Here is a 15,996-nt window from a genome sequence, read left to right as displayed (position 1 = left end):
TAACTGGAGTCGATAACAAAAGGGTTCTTCAGATAAAACGCAGCAATTTACGAGTCAGGATTCCAGGAAGCCACTGCTGTCAGATTCAGGTGGACTATTGTGTGCAAAATGAGAGCTATCGACTGATGCGCAACAGGGGCACACACCTGTTACTCACCGGCTAGCGCGCCCGTGGGATAGCCGCAGCTGTCTCGACGCAGCAATAGAGCTACTGGGGGCCATTACAAGTCGCCGTTATCGCAGAGCCGTATTGCTCTTTTAATACTAGTAATAGCAGTAAACGAATGGGCCATAGTTAAGACCAATTCTTTCCTTCTGTCTCACATTCTCCCGACAGCTGTAGCGAATTCCGCATATAATGATTTAAGTGACGATTAACGGGTGAACAACAGGACATATTTCTTGCACGTAGTAATTACCTCAACATCCACTTTTTGTGAGTCATTCACTTCCGTATTCGACAGGCAACACAGTGCATTTTACTTTTCTTAACAAACTATTTGAATTTTGCATAATTTATTCGCAGAATTAGAAATGCAGCGTAATAATAATTTTTTTATACTTCTGATGGTTCACCTAACTGACGCATCACTGGAATTTTGTTTTTCGTTTCATTAAATATTTGTACACTACTGGTCATTAAAATTGCTACACCATAAAGATGACGTGCTACAGACATGAAGTTTAACCGACAGGAAGAAGATGCTGTGATATGCAAATGATCAGATTTTCAGAGCATTCACACAAGGTTGGCGCCGGTGGCGACACCTACAACCTGCTGACATGAGGAAAGTTTCCAATCGATTTCTCATACACAAACAGCAGTTGACCGGCGTTACCTGGTGAAACGTTGTTGTGATGCCTCGTGTAAGGAGGAGAAATGGGTACCATCACGTTTCCGACTTTGATAAACGTCGGATTGTAGCCTATCGCGATAGCGGTTTATCGTATCGCAACATTGCGGCTCACGTTGGTCGATGATCCAGTCACTGTTAGCAGAATATGGGATCGGTGGGTTCAGGACGGTAATACGGAAAGCCGTGCTGCATCCCAACGGCCTTGTATCACTAGCAGTCGAGATGACAGGCATCTTATCCGCATGGCAGTAACGGATCGTTCAGCCACGTCTCGATCCCTGAGTCAACAGATGGGGACGTCTGCAAGACAACAACCATCTCCACGAACAGTTCGACGACGTTTGCAGCAGCATGGACTATCAGCTCGGACACCATGGCTGCGGTTACCCTTGATGCTGCATCAGAGACAGGAGCGCCTGCGATGGTGTACTCGACGACGAACCTGGGTGCACGAATGGCAAAACGTCATTTTTTCAGATGAATCCAGGTTCTGTTTACATCATCATGATGGTCCCATCCATGTTTGGCGACATTGTGGTGAACGCACATTGGAAGCGTGTATTCGATATCGCCATACTGGCGTATCACTCGGCGTGATGGTATGGGGTGCCATTCGTTACATGTCTCGGTCACCTCGTGTTCGCATTGACTGCACTTTGAACAGTGGACGTTACATTTCAGATGTGTTACGACCCGTGGGTCTACCCGTCATTCGATCCCTGCGAAATCATGCGTTTCAGCAGGATAATGCACCACCGCATGTTGCAGGTCCTGTATGGGCCTTTCTGGATACAGAAAATGTTCGACTGCTGCCCTGGCCAGCACATTCTCCAGATCTCTCACCAATTGAAAACGTCTGGTCAATATTGGCCGAGCAACTGGCTTGTCACAATACACCAGTCACTACTCTTGATGAACTGTGGTATGCTGTTGAAGCTGCATGGACAACTGTACTTGTACACACCATCCAAGCTCTGGTTGACCCAATGCCCAGGCGTATCAAGGCCGTTATTACGGCCAGAGGTGGTTGTTCTGGGTACTGATTCTCAGGATCTATGCACCCTAATTGCGTGAAAATATAATCACATGTCAGTTCTAGTGTAATATATTTGTCCAATGAATACTCGTTTATCATCTGCATTTCTTCTTGGTGTAGCAATTTTAATGGCCAGAAGTGTATATACGTGGTATTCAGCAAACAGTATCCGCAAAACCACGGAGTACGCGAGGATCACTTTTCAAATGGAGAAAATGTACGACACGTGTTGAACTTAGCGGCGAGAGAATGCAAACCACACAACATACCGTGTAGGAGTGTAACATAACATGATATCCAGGCAATGGAAAGTACTTTCTGAAACTGTCCCCGCATGTTGTTGGCTAGACTCAGAAATTAATCTGAACTAACTCCGTTAGTCTGATAGCAGCTAAAACGATCACCTGGTTACCCGATACCAGTTGTAGGATGCCTCTCTAACGGCTTCAAGGCTCCACAAAAACTTCAGTTTCACTGTTTCATATAAGTATTGACCGAATTTTAAAATTCCAAAAGTCGTTATAATCTATTCATTAAGAGGTGTATTTTTGTCTCAAAGGTTGAACACAATAAATATTAATCTCAGAAGCTATGTATACGTCTTGAGTCATTGTAGCTTATTGCGGGTAAATCACCCAGATTATATTCATCCTATATTCAAAAAGGACGATACTTAGCGACTTCCAACAAACTTCACACACAATTTCAAATTTTTCTGAAACTTTTCCTAGCTAGTACACCCCCCCCCCCCCCCCACTACCAAATACACACAAAATAATGAAAGGAAAACCTTTGTCCCTTGCTACATTTTCATTGTCCATACTGTAAAACTTCGGCATCAGGACGTTTTAATTTATTACTTCTTTACTACTATCACTAGTTACAACACATTTTTCAGTCTCTGTATATAACACTGAAAGTATCCGCAAAATTATATCATTGTACGATATTTAGTTCAAGAGATGTGACACCATAAACATTGAGATATGTGAAAATCATCGTTTCTCAAAATTAAGCGAAAAATTAATCAGATTATACTCATCCAGGGTTTGATAATGAGGGCACCTGGCGGCTTTCGACGAACTTTAAACATTATTTCGAATCTTTTCTAATTATTTTCTGTTTAGTTTTGACTTTTTCAGTAGCCTATTGGTGCATAATCCAAAACTAACATAACCAACCTAACTAGGGTTTTGCATTTTACCCATGGAGGTTTTACATGAATAGCGTCAAATATTTAACACATTAACTTATTTATAAAACGGTCAGACGTTTGAATCTGTTTCAAACATGGGAATTCGATTCTTTACAGAACCGGGTGTGTGGACAGATTTGGGTGGGATTTACACTGGTACTGTATATTTACACCATACATTTTAACTGTTTATCGTTAATATCATTATTTTCTATCTGAATAATAATGCAATGGATTCCGCTACACGTTAAATAAATAATAATTTTATGAAATGTTAACTTACAGGAATAAAAAACCTATATAATAGAGAGCATTGTTCCTTGAGTATAATGTACCTAGGAACTCACGATGTGCCCTGGTTGTTTCAATACAGTGGCTATAACGTAATACTAGCCAACGCTAAAAGCATTTCTGGCATTTTCTACGGTTTTTCTTCTTGTGAGACGTGAGATTGTGTTTTATGCAACATTTGCAATTATTTTGAATTCTACACATTGAACTGCTCTACAATATATTAAAGCTATTTTGTGTGGATGGTTAAGCCATACTTCTTTGGACGTGGACCATCTAGTACGTTGAAACGGAAGAATATTTTCTACCATGGAACATGTGATATTTGTAAGCGATCTGAATCTCTTCAGTATCCTAATATGTTATCTGTCTTGCAAATAAAAATTTATATTAATTTCCGATAGCTTCCGTTTCAAATCGTATTTAACCTGTAACTGGTTTTCATAATACTTCATCTTCATTTGATGTCTCCTGATTATTACTGGTGTGTAGTATAGTATGAGGGTCACCCCAACATAAATGCACACTATTTTTGTAAAAATACAGTTTTCATTCTGCATGTGTAAAAGTTTTACGGTGTGTAGATACATCCTTCCCGCTTGTTTTCAAACTTAGTTCAACCTGTTCCCGTGAGTGGCGCCGTCACAGCATGTCTTCAAGATGGCTGCTACACTTGACGTTCGTCAGAAGCAACGTGCTGTCATAGAATTCCTGTGAAAACGAGACACTGGGAAACATCCACAAGAGGTAGAAAATGGTGTATGCAGATGCTGCTGTCGATCGCAGTACGGTTAGTCGGTGGGCAAGCAGGTTACGTGATGAAAGCGGGCACGGCTATATTGAGGATTGTCCTCGCAGCGGCAAGCCTCGTACTGCACACACTCCAGACAATGTGCAGAGAGTTAACGAATTGGTGACTCCTGACAGACGCATCACAGTGAACGAATTGTCACGCTACGTTGGGATTGGGGAAGGAAGTGTTTGCAGAATACTGAAAGTGATGGCGTTAAAAAAGGTTTGTGCCAGGTGGGTTCCCAGGATGTTGACAGTGGCTCACAAAGAAACAAAGAAAATGGTATGCAGCGAACTTTTGGGACAGTACGAGAATGGTGGAGATGAATTTCTTGGACGAATTGTAACAGGTGATGAAACATGGCTCCATCGTTTTTCACCAGAGATGAAGAGGCAATCAATGGAGTGGCATCATGGAAATTCACCAAAGAAAAAAAAAATTCAAAACCACACCTTCTGCTGGAAAAGTTATGGCTACAGTGTTTTTAGATTCCGAAGGACTCTTGCTTCTGGACATCATACCAAGTGGAACCACCATAAATTCTGATGCATATGTGACGACACTGAAGAAACTTCAAGCTCGACTGAGCCGTGTTCGACGACATCGGCAAAAGCAGGATGTTTTGCTATTGCACGACAATGGACGGCCACATGTCAGTCAAAAAACTATGCAAGCGATCACAAAACTCGGATGGACAACACTGAAACACCCACCTTACAGTGCTGACCTGGCTCCATGTGACTATCATCTCTTTGGGAAACTGAAAGACTCTCTTCGCGGAACAAGGTTTGAAGATGATGACTCCCTTGTGCACGCTGCCAAACAGTGGCTCCTACAGGTTGGTCCAGAATTTTACCGTGCGGGTATACAGGCGCTGGTTCCAAGATGGCGTAAGGCAGTTGAGAGGGATGGAAATTATGTGGAGAAATGAAAATGTTGTTCCTAAAGGATGTATCTACACCCTGTAAAACATGTAGAATAAAAGATGTATTTAAAAAATAAATAGTGTGCATTTCTTTTGGAGTGACCCTCGTAAGAATGTGACACAAGACTATAAAATAGAGTACTGGCCTGATTTTCTCGACGGTAAGGATTTTTAATTACAATTCAATGTTTATTCCTAGACAGTAGACTATACTGTACCTTGGAATATTTTTCGCATTGAGAAACCTTACTTTTATGAAGAAGTTCCATATTTTTCATAAAAAGACTGTAGAACACAAAAAGCAAATGCCATCATTTAAAAATGGAGTAAGAAAACAGATTAAACTTCTACACTGAGGTGCGAAAGTCGTTGCATACCTCCTAATACCGTGACGGACCTCCTTTTACCCAGCATAGTGCAGCAGCTCGATGCGACATAGACTCAAAACGTGTCGTTGGAAGTCCCCTGCAGAAATATTGCGCGATGCTGCCTCTATAGCCGTCAGAAGTTGCGAAAGTGTTTTCCGGTATAGGATTTTGTTCGCAAACTGACCTCTCGATTGTGTAATACAAATGGTCATTTGCATTCAGGCTGGACGATCTGGATGTACAAATCATTCGCTCGGATTGGCCATAATATTCTTCCAACCAATCGCGAACCATTATGGGTTGGTAACACAGCACATTCTCGTCCATGTAAATTCCATCGTTGTTCGGGAACATGCAGACAAGGAATGGTTGAAACCTGTCTCCAAATAGCCGAAAATAGCCATGACGAGTCAATGATCCATGTAGACACATCCCACACTCTCAGGGAGCCACCACCAGTCACACAGTGCCTTTTTGATGACTTTGTTTCATGGCTTCATGGTGTCTGCGCCACACCCGAATCCGACCATTAACTCCTACCATTTGAAATCGGGACTCATCTGACCAAGCCATGGTTTTGCAGTCGTCTAGGGTTCAACCAATACAGTCACGAGCCCAGGAAAGGCGATGCAGGCGATGTCGTACTGTTAACAATGGCACTCGGGTCGGTCGTCTGCTGCCATAGCCCATTAACGCCAGATTTCGCCACACTGTCGTAATGGATACGATTGTAGTACGTCCCACATTGATTTCTGCGGTTATTTAACACATTGTTGCTTGTCTGTTAGCACTGACAGCTATGCGCAAACGCCCCTGCTCTCAGTCGATAAGTGAAGGCCCTCGGTCACTACGTTGTCTGTGATGAGCGGCTTTGACTGAAATTTGGTATTCTCGACACAGTCCTGACAATGTGAACCTCCGAAGTGGTATGTTTCATGCGTCTAGCTCCAACTACCATTCGACGTTCAGAGTGTGTTAATTCCCGTCGTACGGACATTACCACGTGGGGAACCTTTACAAGTCAATCAACTGAGTACAAATGATAGTTCTGCCAATGAGCTGCCATTTAATACCTCGTGTACGTGAGACTACCGCCACTTACATTTGTGCATATCGCTATCCCACGACTTTTGTCACCTCCGTGACTTAGGCTAGAAGCCTAAGTCTGAGAAGTGTTACAAGGTACAACACACGGTGATTCAAGTCTTTGACCAAACGTCTAAGGGGGATGTATATCGTGTCATGGAGAAAAACTTTTATCAGAGCCACATGTTCACTGACATTTCATGGCTGCAATAGGAGTCTTTTTGTATTGGTTATGCCCTTGACAGGTAACATTGCATAGGCAATCTGCGGCGTGCCAATGCAGTACCTGTTGCCTGTAATTGGTCGTCTGCTACAAGTAGAATGAACAGGCCACACAAAATTCAAGTCTCTGATTCGCTTTTCCTCTTGGAGACGCTCATTGCTAAGGTTTTCCAAACAAAATGATTATTGACAGCTAGTTAACTTCGTTCAGTTGCTCAGAACTGAGAGAAAGACCACCCCACTTCTCTCGGTCATGCATTAAGATATTAAGCGTTTAATCTGTTTCATTTTTGTATAGCAATTTTCTTTTTACTTTGTACCCTTTTTAAATCGCTGTTCACTTTGTTAAGCATATCATTGTTCAGACCAATGTTATGTGTGAAGATGACGCGAAGTTTTCCTCTATCTTTTTGAGTACATACTTCGTTCTAAAATTGTTGTCTTGGAATATGATTTCATAGGAATAGTTACTCTCCCCACCCCAATGTTTATTATTATGCATTACCACATTGCACCATGAATGTTTATTTAGAAACAGAAATCTAGGTTAGCACCTACCTGCTTGCTGTTTGATGTTGTGTTTTCGAGAAATCTGCAAGAATCTCGTTAAGAAGCGAGGTAAGGGAAAATTTTGATTAGGGCCAGATAATTATTTTACTTCAGTTGCGCATTTAATATAAAGAGAATTTGTGTTCAGAACAGTTACAATTCAATTCAAATTAGGTTCTGTTTACTCATAGGTTAGCATACAAGTCTAAATTGGATAGCAGTTTGTGGGAACATAGTTTTGGTAACATGTTGACATTTATAGAGTGGGACGTAAACTTGGTCTAAATTTCAGACAGAAACAAAATATAGTAAGGAGGTTTCACTATGTACCAAAAGGATTCTTAACTTACTCGTACAGCAACGAACAATCAGTTATTATTAAAAATGCTTTTGGCAAATGTTAAGTGCAATTGATTATTTTTATTTCAGGATTTTCAGAATTTGCGCCAGTGTGTTTTCGAGTTCGTGGTACGTATTTCGGGACTCTGCTTACTACCTACATAGTTAATATGTTCAGATACGATCTGCTGCAGTGTGGACAGTGAACGGTGAAGACCCATGAACCGCCGAAAAGTGAGTGACTAGTATAAAGGTTGTCGTACTTCTGTTGGATCTTAATGAATATAATAACGCACCACGCACTTTTATATTTAGCTGTGTATAGATTTGGTCAACGTGGTCTGAGAACGTAAGTGTCTGAACAGTATCGATATACCGAAACATTGCGCGAGGTTCTTGATCGAATCACTGTCGAATTTTGAAATGAAACTTTAGAAATGTTAGCGTTTATTACACTAGTTATGAAACAATTAATGCTGCCCTTCTCCATATATCTGTAAAATATGCATTTGTACACAGTAGGAAAGTATTTTATTTGTTGTTCTAGTGACGCTTCGTAACTATCGTGTTGCATGTAAACAAATTTCTTTTAGATAGTATAGCGACTAGACGAAAGACGTTTAGTCTCGTATAACGAACGACTGGGCACCATAACCGCATACATAGGCATACAGGCGATAGACTTATTTGCGTAGTGATAGGAATGCTCCTATCGTCATGATGCTTATGTTGAGAAATAGTCGGTACTTGCATTGTGCAGAAACCCTTCCTCACCTTCAAGCTTGTTATATTTTCTGTCTCTATCGCAGATTAAAAAAAAAACATTATTAACATTCTAAATCTTTATTATACATATCTACATACTTATTTTTCAACATTGTTACCTGGCGACGAAGACATCTCTACCAGCGAGAGATCATTTTTTTAATACCGTCACTGTAGAATCTTTAACTTTGTTCACGGAGCCAACCCCCCTCCGCTTTCTCGCTTCATCGCTCTCAAAGTGAAGTCCTCGAAGCTGTTCTGGAAACAGATGAAAATCGGATGGGGCCAACACAGGACTCAATGGTGTATGATAGATGGTAGTGTTCCCAAGAAGTTGGATTGTTACAGATGTCGCAGCCTTGTGTGTGGTCTGGCAGTGTAAAACTAAAGAAGGGGGTTCTCCATGTATGGACAAACTAATCGAATTCCAAACTCGATGAAAGTACGCTGTTATTCACGCACCGACGTAGTAACATTACACGTCGCCATGCTACATGCTGTAATTCGGAGACCTCTAGCCGCAGAGGGTTGCTAATATGTAGAAATAAAGAATAAAGCTGCAGAACATTAATAACCTTTGTTTTATGTCCTTCAATGCGAGATGCATTTAATAATTTCCACAACGAAGTTCTCTCTCGAAATGTGGCAGAAAGCCCAAAGAGATTCTGGTCATACATAAAGCACACCAGTGGCAAGACGCAATCAATACCTTCACTGCGCGATAACAACGGTGAAGTCACTGATGACAGTGCCACTAAAGCAAAGTTATTAAACACAGTTTTCCGAAACTCCTTCACCAAAGAAGACGAAGTAAATATTCCTGAATTCCAATCAAGAACAACTGCCAAGATGAGAAACATAGAAGTAGATACCCTCGGTGTAACAAAGCAGCTTAAATCACTTAATAAAGGCAAGGCCTCCGGTCCAGATTGTATACCAGTCAGGTTCCTCTCAGAGTATGCTGATAAAATAGCTCCATATTTAGCAATTATAATCAACCTCGTGCCGGCTGGAGTGGCCGTGCGGTTCTAGGCGCTACAGTCTGGAACCGAGCGACCGCTACGGTCGCAGGTTCCCATCCTGCCTCGGGCATAGATGTGTGTGATGTCCTTCGGTTAGGTTAGGTTTGATTAGTTCTAAGTTCTAGGCGACTGATGACCTCAGAATTTAAGTCGCATAGTGCTCAGAGCCATTTGAACCATTATACAACCTCTCGGTCACAGATAGATCCGTCCATGAAGACTGGAAAATTGCTCAAGTCACACCAATACCCAAAAAGTGAAGTAGGAGTAATCCGCTGAATTACAGCCCCATATCACTAAGGTCGATTTGCAGTAGGGTTTTAGAACATATATTGTATTCGAACATCATGTAGTACCTCGAAGAAAACGATTTATTGACTTATAGTCAGCACGGATTCAGAAAATATCGTTCTTGTGAAACACAACTAGCTCTTTATACTCATGAAGTAATAAGTGCTATCGACAGGGGATGTCAAATTGATTCCATATTTTTATATTTCCAGAAGGCTTTCGACACCGTTCAGCACATGCGTCTTCTAACCAAACTATGCGCCTATGGAATATCGCCTCAGTTGTGCGACTGGATTCGTCATTTCCTGTCAGAAAGGTCACAGTTCGTAGTAATAGACGGAAAGTCATCAAGTAAAACAGAGGTAATATCCGGCGTACCCCAAGGAAGTGTTATAGGCCCCCTGTTGTTCCTGATCTATATTAACGACATAGGAGACAATCTGAGTAGCCGTCTTAGATTGTTTGCAGATGATGCTGCCATTTACCGTCTTGTAAAGTCATCAGATGATCAAAACGACTTGCAAAATTAATTAGGTATGATTCTGTATAGTGCGAACAGTGGCAATTGACCCAGAATAAAGAAAAGTCTGATTACGTGATAAGTCGCACAAATCTGAGGGCTGTGAATTCAATTAAATACTTAGGGATCACAATTACAAATAACCTAAATTGGAATAATCACATAGATAATATTGTGGGCAGAGCAAACCAAAGACTGCGATTCATTGGCAGAACACTTAGAAGGTGCAACAGGTCTAATAAAGAGACTGCTTACACCACGTTTGTCCGCCCTATTCTGGAGTATTGCTGTGCCGTGTGGGATCCGCATCAGTTGGGACTAACGGACGACATCGAAAAAGTACAAAGAAGGGCAGCTCCTTAAGTATTATTGCAAAATAGGGGAGATAGTGTCACAGACATGATCTTCTCATGAAATTTCAATAATCAGTTTTCTCCTCCGATTGCGAAAACATTCTGCTGGCATCCATCTACTTAGGGAGAAATGATCATCACGATAAAATAAGAGAAATCAAGGCTCGCACAGAAAAATTTTAAGTGCTCGTTTTTCCCGCGTGCCGTTTGAGAGTGGAACGGTAGAGAGAGAGAATGGTTCATTGAACCCTCACCGGCCGTGTGGCCGAGCGGTTCTAGGCGCTACAGTCTGGAACCGCGCGACCGCTACGGTCGCAGGTTCGAATCCTGCCTCGGGCATGGTTGTGTGTGATGTCCTTAGGTTAGTTAGGTTTAAGTCGTTCTAAGTTGTAGGAGACTGATGACCTCAGAAGTTAGGTCCCATAGTGCTCAGAGCCATTTGAACCATTTTTGAACACTGTGCCAGGCATTTTATTGTGAATATCAGAGTAATCACGTAGATGTAGATGCAGAGTTTTCACATAAAAAATTCCTTGGCGTCATACTTCAGCACGTTGTCGTACATTACGTGAGTCTGGCGCAGTTTGGATGACGAGTTGACGTCGAACGACTGCCTGTGAAGTTTCAACTTACGACTGTGACGCCCGCGAGAGCGTATAGGGCTGTGGCGAAAATGCTGAAACGTGTTGGAACGTCCACTGTGCTGCGAACAGACGGCCAATATTGAGCCGTTTCGCGGCTGTGTTCCCGTTGTGTGCACAGGCGGCTGCTTTTGAAAGCAGCGACACTGTCCCCCAAAATTGGTTTATCGCGAGCCGACAAAAGTAGCAGGCAGGCAGTCGATTAACGGCGGCGAGACCCGGGATTGCCGCTCCAGCGCTGGAGGCCGTAATTGCCGCGATATTGCAGGGCCCGGCCGTAATGACGTGTTAGCACGCCCCTGGCTCCGCCGACACCCGCACAGCACGAGCAGCTCCGTCCCCTCTTGCTGTGTGGACGCAGGAGCAGTGAATGAGCGGTTTCCTACAGTGGTTAGGGGTAGGGGCTGTCCTTTGCCTACAGTTTGTGGCGCGGCTGGGTGAGTACAAACCCATGTCTTCTACGTTAAGTTTACAGGGTGTATGAAGACATCACAGACAAGAACGTACAGAGGATCGTATTTTCTCAAGAGACATGACGTTTCAAAAAAAAAGTTATGTATTTCAGCAAAATCTCACATAAATGGTGTTATTATCAGTTTCGAATTATTGACAAGTCATCATCAGATCTACATTTACATTTACATCCATACTCCGCAAGCCAACTGACGGTGTGTGGTGGAGGGTACCTTAAGTACCTCTGTCGGTTCTCCCGTCTATTCCAGTTTCGTATTGTTCGTGGAAAGAAAGATTGTCGGTATGCCACTGAGTGGGCTCCAATCTCTCACTTTTATCCTCATGGTCTCTTCGCGAGACATACGTAGGAGGGAGAAATATACTGCTTGACTCCTCGGTGAAGGTATGTTCTCCAAACTTCAACAAATGCCCATACCGAGCTGCTGAGCGTCTCTCTTACAGAGTCTTCCACTGGAGTTTATCTGTCATCTCCGTAACGCTTTCACGATTACTAAATGATCCTGTAACGAAGCGCGCTGCTCTCCGTTGCATCTTCTCTATCTCTTCTACCAACCCTATCTGGTACGGATCCCACACTGGTGAGCAGTATCCAAGCAGTGGGCGAACAAGTGTACTGTAACCTACTTCCTTTTGTTTTCGGGTTGCATTTCCTTAGGATTCTTCCAATGAATCTCAGTCTGGCATCTGCTTTACCGACGATCAACTTTATATAATCATTCCATTTTAAATCACTCCAAATGCCTACTCCCAGATGATTTATGGAATTAACTGCTTCCAGCTGCTGACCTGCTATATTGTAGCTAAATGATAAAGGATCTTTCTTTCTATGTATTCGCAGCACATTACACTTGTCTTCTTTGAGATTCAATTGCCATTCCTTACACCATGCGTCAATTCGTTGCAGATCCTCCTGCATTTCAGTACAATTTTCCATTGTTACAGCCTCTCCATATACTACAGCTTCATCCGCAAAAAGCCTCAGTGAACTTCCGATGTTATCCATGAGATAATCTGTTTGAAAAGGAAGAAAAAGGGGGCAATAGAAAAAACTAGAAAACGTGAACATATCGGTGCTCTGATTGTCGTAGCTGTAGGCTACGATTCACTACGTAATACAGCGAGGTGATTAAAGTCACGAGATAGCGATATGCACTTATACAAATAGCGACAGTATCGCGTGAATGTATAAAGGGGCAGTGCACTGGCGGAGGTGTCGTATGTACTCAGGTAATTCATGTGAAAAGATGTCCGATGTGATTATGGCCGCATGACGGGAGTTAACGGACTTTGAACGCGGAATGGTAGCTGGAACTATACGCCTAGGACAGCCCATTTCGGGAAATGTTAGGGAATACGTTTTCCGAGATCCACAGTGTCAAGATTGTGCCGAGAATATCACATTTCAGGCATTACCTCTCACTACAGGCAACGCAGGTGGTGGAAGACCTTCACTTAACAAGCGAGAGCAGCGGCGTTTGTGTAGAGTTGTCAGTACTAAAATGTAGACTTTCACGGCCGGAAATGTCATGTCCATTATAATTATCCGGGCTGTTATGCCGTGGTCGGTTGATGAATTCTGTGTCGATTCCCAACGTTTCGTCTCCGACTGCGGGAGATATCTTCAAGGGGGTCCGTAGCTCGATGGAAGGTCCAACACACCCACTGCCTCGCTACTGTCCACAACTGGCCCATCGGGACCATCCGACCGCCGTATCATCCTCAGCTGAGGATGCAGATAGGAGGGGCGTGTGGTCAGCACACCGCTCTCCCGGTCGTTATAATGGTTATCTGTGACCGGAGTCTCTACTCTTCGGTCGAGTAGCTCATCAATTGGCATCACGAGGCTGAGTGCACCCCGAAAAATGGCAACAGCGCATGGCGGCCCGGACGGTCACCCATCCCAGTGCCGGCCACGCCCGACAGCGCTTAACTTCGGTGATCTCACGGGTACCGGTGTATCCACTGCGGCAAGGCCGTTGCTGTTCTTTAGGATGGTGCAGTGAAATTTGGCGGAATTGGGCCATTTCATCAGATAACTAACACGAGTGCCTTTGCAAGCAGCACGACATCGCTTGCACGGCCTCTCCTGGGCTCGTGACCATGTCAGTTGGAACCTAGATGATCGGAAAACTGTGGCATGGTCAGATAATAACCGATTTCAGCCGGTAAGAACTGATGATAGGGTTCAAGTGTGACGCAGATCCCACGAAGTCATGGATCCAGACCCCAGGAAGCCATGTACCCAAGTTGTCAACTTGGTGTTGGTTCCATAATTGTTTGGGCTGTGTTTACGTGGAATGGGCTGGGTCCTCTGGTGCAACTGAACCGATTATTGAAGGGAAATGGTCATGTTAGGCTACCTGTAGACTATTTGCAGCCATTCATTGACTTCATGTTCCCAAACAAAGATGCGTCACGTCACCGGGTAACAATTCTTCGCGATTGGTTTGAAGAGCATTCTAGACAGTTCGAGAGAATGTTTTGGCCACCAAATCGCCCGATAGGAATCGCATCGAACATTTGTGGGACATAATTGAGAGGTCAGAGGTCAGTTCGTGGACTGAATCCTGCACCGGCAACACGTTCACAGTTCCGGACGGCTATAGAAACAGCATGGCTCAATATTTCATCAGGGAACTTCCAGTGACTTGTTGGGCCCATGTCACATCGAGTCGCTGCACTACATCGGGCAGAAGAAGGCCCGACACGATATTACGAAATATCCCATGACTTTTGTCACCTCATTGTGGTATAATGATGTTAGCTTTTAAATCGCAAATTAAAGACCAAAAATATTCACGATATAAACCGATTGTTAGATAAAGCATTCTCAAATTGAAAACCAGAAAAATATTAAGTGCTATTGTAGATAAGCTAGATGCACACTAGAAAAAAGATAGACGATGCCGTAGCATGTCTATAGCAGTAGGCAGGCAACTGTATTTCCGTAAGCCATTTACCCTATCAAGTGTATAAATTTTTTAATTCGTCCTGTGAGTTATGCGCTTGAACAAGATGCACTGGTGAAGGCTGCAAATGAACCGTATCCAACTGGCAATTAGTTGTTCTGCTTTCAAGCCTTTATTAAGCTTTATAATTCATTGGTTACCTGTGAGAACTAAAGACAACGCGGGCTATGAATTATTCGAGATCATGATGTAACAAATCGGGGGTGTTCGACCTAATTTTAATGGTACAATTGACCGTGTATACGAAGGGTGGCCCGAGCTCGTTTTATTGACATAAAAGAAAGCACTGACTTAGCAGAAACAAATAACTTGTATAAAAAATAAGCAGTAACATGCAAACACACTTCAGTCAGGTGCCAGTTTTGAATAGAGAACCTGTGGAATTCTCAGACGATAAGGACATGTCACTGATTGTGATAGGCTAGCGCGCGCTTCGTATTGTGTTGGAGTGAAAGTTTAATTTCAAATTTGGAAATATTTATCACTTGTAAAATCGCTACAGGACATATTTATGATTTGCACTGTATGAGAGTATGTATGTGGTTACGATACAAAAACTATCAGAAAAACTGTAGTGAGCTTTGTTGGTGTAGTTCGTAATAATAGTGACCATTAAATACTATTACTGTAATTTCTCAGAAGCATTTTGGCACATGGTTGAAACACCAGGTCATTTTTAAATACAGCTTTCATTCAATCTGACTTTACTGATAAGCTTCTGGCAATCTGTATTATTGGTGGAATTGCTTTTAAACATTATCAAACTCACTTTTATGCTCTAAATAAAATTCATAGCCAATCTGACAGAGTAAATCATTGTCCTGTCGGAATCAATAATACTGGTAGGTTTAAGTAGCAACAACTAATTAATGCGGTTGGGTATATAAATGGATTTTTTATTAATTTCAAAACCAACAGTGTTCGCACTTTCTACTGTGTTATTGGAAATGGAACGCCTTTTTATCTGAAAACAGAAAGCTACAAGTACAAACATCGCCCATAAATCTGTCAAAAAATTCTTTGCGTTGGCTGCACTTTATCTCGTGGGTTTATTCCTATGTTCCGCGACGACAACGGCGATGAGCTCTTGAACTGAAAAATTATGCTTTGAGACTCTTTACGGATCTGTTTCAGGTAATGTTCCAACTCCTATCCTCTTGTTTTTGTCACCGAAACTTCAATATTGTGGCACCTCAGTTTCACGATCTGCGCAACGTGGACACGCGACCTGTCTTCTTCGTCTCCTTCTTTTTACGTTCTTTCCATATTAGGTCAATTGTGACCTGTTACTATCCCCACC

At 42.6% G+C, this 15,996-nt stretch overlaps 1 protein-coding gene and 1 pseudogene across 1 annotated transcript in view; one reads left to right on the top strand and one right to left on the bottom strand.

Moving 5' to 3' along the window:
• The window catches only part of LOC124793741 (synaptic vesicular amine transporter), a 781,226-nt gene that overhangs the window by 580,696 nt on the left and 184,534 nt on the right, over window positions 1–15,996 (top strand). The window lies entirely within an intron of this gene.
• On the bottom strand, window positions 13,591–13,708 carry LOC124728897 (annotated as a pseudogene).

Source organism: Schistocerca piceifrons, chromosome 1 (genome assembly GCF_021461385.2).
Source record: "Schistocerca piceifrons isolate TAMUIC-IGC-003096 chromosome 1, iqSchPice1.1, whole genome shotgun sequence".
In the NCBI taxonomy this organism is placed as follows: domain Eukaryota; kingdom Metazoa; phylum Arthropoda; class Insecta; order Orthoptera; family Acrididae; genus Schistocerca; species Schistocerca piceifrons.
Note: the sequence above shows the minus strand (reverse complement) of the source record. Positions and strands in the feature narration are given on the sequence as shown.